General features: G+C 61.7%; 1 long non-coding RNA gene across 1 annotated transcript; it reads right to left on the reverse strand.

The window, feature by feature from the left end:
- Positions 1 to 206: 206 nt before the first annotated feature.
- LOC120757891 (uncharacterized) lies at positions 207 to 7388 on the reverse strand. The gene is made up of 3 exons (XR_005702702.2): positions 7208 to 7388; positions 3810 to 3878; positions 207 to 859 (listed from the first exon to the last, which is right to left on the reverse strand). It is a non-coding gene; the product is annotated as an uncharacterized LOC120757891 (long non-coding RNA).
- Between the last annotated feature and the right edge of the window lie 625 nt (positions 7389 to 8013).

Here is an 8013-nt window from a genome sequence, read left to right on the forward strand (position 1 = left end):
TGGGAAAACAATGCCCCACTTATGCCTCAGCCAGCCACAACTCCAGAGCGCGCTCGCTGCTGTTTAAATTTGCAAAGGCTCCCTGCCAAGATAAAATACCCAAGGCCAGCGCTCGCTACATTATCACAGTCGGGCTTTTCAGCCACATAAAGGAGCCTTTTTTTTGTTGTTGTTGTTTTATTTTATTTTATTTTATTTTGCCAGGGAAAGGCTCGTCGGTGCGGCTGGAAAGCTGCAGGATTTGCACGGCAAGGGCAGGAGGAGGGCGTGTGGCGAAGCTGAGTGCCAGGAGACACGAACATCCCGCTCCCCGTGCTGGCAGAGGGACGGAGATGGGGACAGCAGGAATGTCCCGCTGCTGATGGCATCCGCGCCCTGCCGGCGGTGGCAGAGCCCGGGCTGGGATCGGGTGTGGGTTTATTCCGTGCAAATCACAGATGGCGCACGGATAAAAGGGCAAGGTGTAAATTCGGGGGTTTGTTGGCTAAAATCCCTCTGCCGGGGCTTTGGGGGGGTCCCCTGGGGTCCTGGGGGTCCCTCCTGCTGGCTGTGGCCACGGGGCACGGCTCCGAGGTGGCCCAGCAGCCCCGGGAGCAGGGAAAGCCGGGGCCTCACGCGGCTCCGATGGGGCAATCGATAAGGAGCGCTGGGCGTGTTGATTTAAAGCGATATTCCCCAGGCAGCTCCTGCATCCAGCCCCCGAGGGGTTGTGGATCTGGCACAAGCGCAGTTCGCCCCGCCGTGGGATGAAAAACCCAGGAAAATAATTAAAAAAAAAAATAAATCGGGACTTTACATCCCCAGCCTCCTCCACGGGTCACCACTGGGCATCACTCCTTGGATTTTGACATTTCAGCTCCTGGAAGAGGAGGTGGAAAGGGAATTTGGCTTCTTCCAGACCCATTGTGATTCCTGCCGGGCTGCAGGGAGAACCCTCCCCGCCTGCGCTGCCAGGGGGGATGCTTTGGAGCATCCTCCCTCTCCGGGAGCCACCTGGGCATCCCCCTGCGGCCCGGGGACAGGGAACGCGGCCAGCAGCGGCGGCAGCGGCCCGGCTGGCGGGGCAGAGCCGTGCCCGGAGCTCGGCGGGGCAGGTCCCGTCCTGCCGGGAGCCCGACGTGCCAGCCGGGCTGTGAGTCACCGCCCCGGCACCGCAGCCAAGCGGCTCCCGCTGCCTCCGGGGCGGCCCGGAGCTCCCCAGGCCCTCCCCGCGGGGTGAAAATCCCGGGGGAGCCCGGCAGGGAGGAAACCAGCGGGGTGGGGGGACAGCCCCAGAGGGGGCACACGGAGAGATGGGGACAGCCCCAGAGGGGAGCACACGGAGAGATGGGGACAGCCCAAGAGGGGGCACACGGAGAGATGGGGACAGCCCCAGAGGGAGCACACGGAGAGATGGGGACAGCCCCAGAGGGGGCACACGGAGAGATGGGGACAGCCCAAGAACGGGCACACGGAGAGATGGGGACAGCCCCAGAGGGGGCACACGGAGAGATGGGGACAGCCCAAGAACGGGCACACGGAGAGATGGGGACAGCCCCAGAGTGAGCACACGGAGAGATGGGGACAGCCCCAGAGGGGGCACACGGAGAGATGGGGACAGCCCCAGAGGGGGCACACGGAGAGATGGGGACAGCCCAAGAGGGGGGCACACGGAGAGATGGGGACAGCCCAAGAGGGGAGCACATGGAGAGATGGGGACAGCCCAAGAACGGGCACACGGAGAGATGGGGACAGCCCAAGAACGGGCACACGGAGAGATGGGGACAGCCCAAGAACGGGCACACGGAGAGATGGGGACAGCCCAAGAACGGGCACACGGAGAGACGGGGACAGCCCAAGAGGGGGCACACGGAGAGATGGGGACAGCCCAAGAACGGGCACACGGAGAGATGGGGACAGCCCAAGAACGGGCACACGGAGAGTTGGGGACAGCCCAAGAACGGGCACACGGAGAGATGGGGACAGCCCCAGAGGGGGCACACGGAGAGATGGGGACAGCCCAAGAACGGGCACACGGAGAGATGGGGACAGCCCAAGAGGGGGCACACGGAGAGATGGGGACAGCCCAAGAACGGGCACACGGAGAGATGGGGACAGCCCAAGAACGGGCACACGGAGAGATGGGGACAGCCCAAGAACGGGCACACGGAGAGATGGGGACAGCCCAAGAACGGGCACACGGAGAGATGGGGACAGCCCAAGACGGGGGCACACGGAGAGATGGGGACAGCCCCAGAGGGGGCACACGGAGAGATGGGGACAGCCCAAGAACGGGCACACGGAGAGATGGGGACAGCCAGCGGCGGGGCAAAACCCTCGCTCCGCCGGAGCCAGCAGCCAGGATGCGGCGGTGAGAGGCAGGGAAAAGCCGAATTTCCGCAGGGAAACGCCAGCCGCGGCTCCGGCAGAGGGAATCGCGGCTCGGCGAGGCCGGCGGAGCGCGGACGGGGCCTGGCAGAGCCGCGCTCAGCGCTGGGCTCGGCCTCTCCCCGGCCTGACCTTGGCGAGTCGGTTACCGGCGGTGACTCAGCTCCGGCTGGAAATGAGCCCGAGAGCGCTGCCCCCGCCTATCGCTGCTCTATCGCCGGAGCCGATTAGGCGGGCAGGGACTGTTCCTGCCCGGCCTCCGCACGGTGCCCAGCGCTGGCGCTGGGACACGGGCAGGGCTCGGGCTGGGGGGGCTCTGCAAGGGGAATAAACCAGCCCGGGATGGGTTCCTGGGACGGGGACAGGACCCAGGGAAGGGCTGGAGCTGAGCCAGGGCAGGTTTAGGTTGGATTTATAGGGAAAGGTTCTTCCCCCAGAGGGTGCCGGGCACGGCCCCGAGGCTGCCAGAGCTCCAGGAGGGTTTGGACAGCGCTGCCAGGGATGCACAGGGTGGGATTGTTGGGGGGGTCTGTGCAGGGCCGGGAGCTGGATCCATGATCCTTCCCAGCTCAGGATGTTCCACGGTTCCGTGGAGCTGCTGCTGTCGCAGCCGGGATGTGGCGGCTCGGCTCCGGGATCAGGGACAGGCGTGGGAGTGGGAGGCTGGAAAAAAGCTCAGGGTGCCAACTGGGTGGCGACTGCCAGGGAAATGCCCTTCGCTGCGCTGGTGGGAGGGAGGTGGGTGGGAACAGCATTCCCGGGCCTCAGGGGGCTCCAGGAGAGCTGGAGAGGGGACAAGGAACAAGGGCTGGAGGGACAGGACACGGGGAATGGCTTCCCCACTGCCAGAGGGCAGGGATGGATGGGATTTTGGGAAGAATTTCCTCCCTGTGAGGGGGTGAGGCCCTGGCACAGGTGCCCAGAGAAGCTGTGGCTGCCCCTGGATCCCTGGCAGTGCCCAAGGCCAGGTTGGACAGGGCTTGGAGCAGCCTGGGATAATGGAAGGTGACCCTGCCATGGCAGAGCTTTAAGGTCCCTCCCAACCCAAACAATTCTGCCATTCCATGAGGGGATCCCACACGGAACCCCCCGGCTCTGTGGGCTCCCAGTGGCCCCACGTGGCACGAGGGTGACTCTGAACACACTCTGTCCCCCAAAAAAAAGCCTTTTGGCCCCTGCCTGAAGGACTGAAATCCCACCCAGACAGATCAACCTGACCCAGCTTTGCCTGGAGCTGGGAAAAAATCCCTCCCCTTGTGAACCGGCCCCTTCTCCAGTGCCTTTAAACTCCCTCCCTCTTGCCATCGAGCAGCCTCGGGGCCAGGGAAGGTCCTGGATTATCCCTGCAGCCAGAGGCATTCCCGGAGCCCGTCAGGGACGGGGAGGAGAGAGCCTGGCTCCCAAAAATAGCATCTGAGCCCGTGCTGTCAGCCGGCCCCTACCTTGGCACCCTCCGTGCTCAGCTACTGCCGGGTCTCACTCTCACCTCCCATGAAAATCGAATTTCTTGGCTGCGAAGGAAAGAGGAAAATATGTCAGGAATCCGCGTTTGGCTCGGCTGCGGCGCCGCGGCCTGTGGGGAGCGCTCAGCGCCAGAAGGGGGGGATTCCACCCCGAAATTCCCACCCCGGACGGGTCCCACAGGCGGGAGGCTTTGCCTGGGCGCTGTGGGAATGGGGAAATCGAGGAGGTGGGATCCCGCCTGCCCCTCTGCTGCATCCCAGCTCCATCCCTGCATCCCTGAGAGGCAGGAAATGATGGAGGAGGAGGAGGAGGAAGGGGGAATTGAGGATGGCCAAAGCCCAAAGCCCAGCCCTGGGCACGCTCTGGGCACAGGGAGCTGCCAACCTCTCCCGATCCCGCCCCTGCCATTCCCAACCCTCCCTGCCCCTCCAGAGGGGTGAAGATGGGAATTTCACGGGCTCGCTGTTCCCTCCCTGCCAGCCCCAGCTCCAGCCTGGAGTCTGAAGAAGAAACCACGGATCCCATCCCGACACATCAAACCCGTTCCCCAGGCACACAGAGAAAAGCAGGATCGGGGCTCTGCTTCCTGCCAGGACAACGAGGCGGCAGTGGGAGCATCACATCCCGGGGGATGGGACACCTTCCCTGCCAGCCCTGATCCCTGCTCGTCCCCAAGGACGGAAGCTGCTCCAAAGGGACAGAAAAACAGGAGGATGGCTGGGCTGGAGCATCCCCTGGGGAGAAACCCCGGCGGGAAGGAGCGGAGTCTTGGTGCCGAGAGCTTGAAAAGGACCTTGGAGGAGAGGCTGGGAGAGGTTTTGGGGATGCAGGGACACACACAGGTACGGAGGGACGCATGGACACGGCCCTGGATGTTCTGGAGCGATTTCCAGCGGATTTTTCTGGCCCCGGGGAAGTTGGAAGGACGTTCAGGAAGTTTCCTTCCCGCTCGCAATGATCCAAAATTGATGGGCTGGACCTGAGCAGCCCTGAATTCGCAGACTGGTGAGGATCCAGCTGTCACTGGGGATGCAGGTTTTGGGAAGAGGCCTGATCCTTCCTCGGCTGGAGGAAGAGGAGGAGGAGCAGAGGCTGAGCCTGGCAGCTCCGGAGACACCAGTGTCACAAGCCACTGTCTCGGCTCCGTGCCCAGGATCCCTTCCCAACCCCGAGGAGATGGCTGGGATGGGGGAGAGGAGGAGGCACCAGCGAGGGCTCATGCCCAGCTGGAGCCCATCCCAGCCCCGAGGAGGGATGGCTCAGGGTGAGCTGGCATTTCCCGGTCTTGGAGCTGGGTGTCAGCTCCCAACGCTCGCTCCAGCCCCATCCCATCCCATCCCATCCCATCCCATCCCATCCCATCCCATCCCATCCCCACCAGAGCGTTCTCCAAAGGAGACAGGAGATGGGGTGGCTGGAGGCAGGGAGAGGGGAGGCTCTCCCGAGGGTCACCTCCGCTTCTCCTGGCCCATCACGGGGTGGGAGAAGCAGCTGGGAAGTGCCAGGCGGGGCCGGGAGCTGCTGTGGGGGGGTGGGAATGCAGGGAAATCTGGGTTGGGAGCAAGGACAGAGCCAGGAGCTGCATCCATCCTCCCGTGCTGCTCCCGAGGGAGAGGCAGCTCCCAAATCCCGCCCTAAACGAGGCCCGCTGTGTTTCGGTGCCCTTCGGAGCGGCTGCATCCCTAAAAATCCAGAGGCATGGGACATCTGAGACCTCCCTTGCCCGCGGCTGCGCTGGGTTTAATCTCCCTGGGGATCGGCAGCGGGGCTGGGGCTGACAGCAGCATCTTTGTGGGGCTGGAATAAAGCCTGACTTCTTCTGCCTTTTATTTAAGGAATATTAATCTTTCATTTTCCTCCTAAATGCTCCTGTTTGCTGAGGACCTATCTGTTACCTAAGTGCTCCGATAAATCTTCGAAGGTAAAATTACATGTTAGATGCTGCCAGAAGGGTACATTTAAGAATACTTCCTAAATTATCGACTGCATTAATCTTAATTACTTGGGTAAAAGTAGAGTCTGGCATTAGGGTGGACTGAATTGAGCGGGTGTTTGTTTGTCTTTATCGTATCACATATTTGAGATCATTTAACGGGGCCCAGATAAAAGGGGCAGCCGGGGGCAGAGCGGCTGCCTCACGGAAATGATGGCTCCTGGTGACAAAGAGCAGCTGGGAGGGGACCCTGGGGTCCCCGAGATGGGCAGGAGCTGCCCAGAGCAGGTGGAAATTCCAAATGAGTTCAAAAAAAAAAAAAAAAAAAATCCAAATCAACTCCTCAGGCGCCAGGCTGGGCCACGGAAGTGTTTTTATAGAGCATGGGGAATGGCTCTAAGCTGAAAAAGAGGAGGTTCAGGCGGGATATTGGGAAGGAATTCCTGGCTGGGAGGGAGGGGAGGGACAGGGATGGAATTCCCAGAGGAGCTGTGGCTGTCCCTGGATCCCTGTGAGTGTCCAAGGCCGGGCTGGACGGGGCTCGGAGCACCCCGGGCTGGTGGAAGATGAGGGGTGGAAGGGGATGAGCGTTAAGATCCGCTCCAGCCCGAACCGTTCCAGGATTCCCTGGTAAAGCTGGAGGTGTTGGCGTCCCTCAGGGCTCTGGGAGCAGCTCATCCCTGGCCATCAGCCCCATCCTGCTGGGCGCAGGCAGAGCAGGAGGCACCACATCCTCCCTTCCAGGTTTTCCCAACATTTCCCGCTTCTCTGCACCAGGGCACCGTGCCCTGGCTCTGAGATGAGCACATCCCTCAGCCCTGGAGGGCCCAGAACGGAAACAGAGTGGGGCCTGAGGTATTTCCTTTCCTTTCCCCTTTCTCCTTTCCTCTTTCCTTTCCTTTCCTTTCCCCTTTCTCCTTTTTCCTTTCCTTTCCTTTCCCCTTTCTCCTTTCCTCTTTCCTCGGGCCTCGCACAGGTGTTAAACATTCCCGATGGGAGATGTCCCCACCCCCAGGGCTGCCTGACCCGGGAACATTCCTTATCCAAGAGGGAATTTGCCGAAGCCCGAAGCCATCGTTTTCCCCTCTCTGGTTCACTTTTGTTTGAAACGCGAGGAAGATTTGTCCCTGGAAGCCCCCGTGAGGCACGGGAGGCTGAGGGGAGCCGCTGGCAGGAGGGGAGGAATTATTCCGTGCTGCTGGAGGTGGGGATAAAGGATGGATTTGGGAGAAGGGGAGCTCTGAGGCCACACCAGGGCCCTCCACACCCCCAGCTGACCCTGGGCATCACCAGTGACCTGTGATCCCACATTCCCCCACCCACTATCCCAGGATCAGCCCCCGCTCCGCATTTCCCTCCCAGCCTCCCGTGACCCCCTAAAAACGGGAGAAAAAAAAGCCAAAAAAATCCCAGGCAAGGACAGCATTCCCGAGCCAATCTCACGTTTCCTTCCTCCCTGCAGCGCCTGGGTCTGCTCCAAGCTCCCAGCCCTGGTCAAACGGGGACAGGAAACCCGAGAGCGATGAGCACATCCCGGGATTTTCACCCAAGCCTCGCTGAGCTCCTCGCGCTTTTGGCATCCCGCCCCTCTCCCTGGGAGAGGCTGCCCGGGAACGGGGGTGGTTCTGCCTCCGGGCGCTCGCACAGCGATCACTGACAGGAATTAATTGGCTCCCCGCAATTAAACATCCCAGGATTCAGCTGGGGTCAGGGGATGGACGGGATCGCAAATCCAGAAATTCCTTTGGATGCCGTGAGCCGCGCGAGGGGGACAGAGGGAGCTGCCTCCATGCAGGTCTCATCCCGGACCTCAGGATGAGGCACAGGGGGATCAGCAGGGATCACAGGGGGATCAGCAGGGATCACAGGGGGATCCGAGCCAGGGCAGGGAAATCCTGGTGCTCCTTCCCAAACTGCTCCGGCTGAAGGGATCCAGAGACCCGGACACAGCTGGGGTTTGGGTGATGGAGAGGCAGGATCTCACCCGGGGCTGGGATGGACCGTGGGAAGCACAAGGATCACGGGTGGCACAAGGATCACGGGTGGCACAAGGACCGTGGGAAACACAAGGACCAAGAATAGGACAAGATCCATAGGTGGCAAAAGGATCACGGGTGGCACAAGGACTACGGGAAGAACAAGGATCACGGGTGGCACGAGGATTCTTGGTGGCACAAGGACCACGGGTGGCACAAGAGCAATGGGAAGAACAAGATCCATAGGTGGCACAAGGATCACGGGAAGCACAA

The sequence above is a fragment of the Hirundo rustica genome, chromosome 11 (genome assembly GCF_015227805.2).
Source record: "Hirundo rustica isolate bHirRus1 chromosome 11, bHirRus1.pri.v3, whole genome shotgun sequence".
Lineage (NCBI taxonomy): Eukaryota > Metazoa > Chordata > Aves > Passeriformes > Hirundinidae > Hirundo > Hirundo rustica.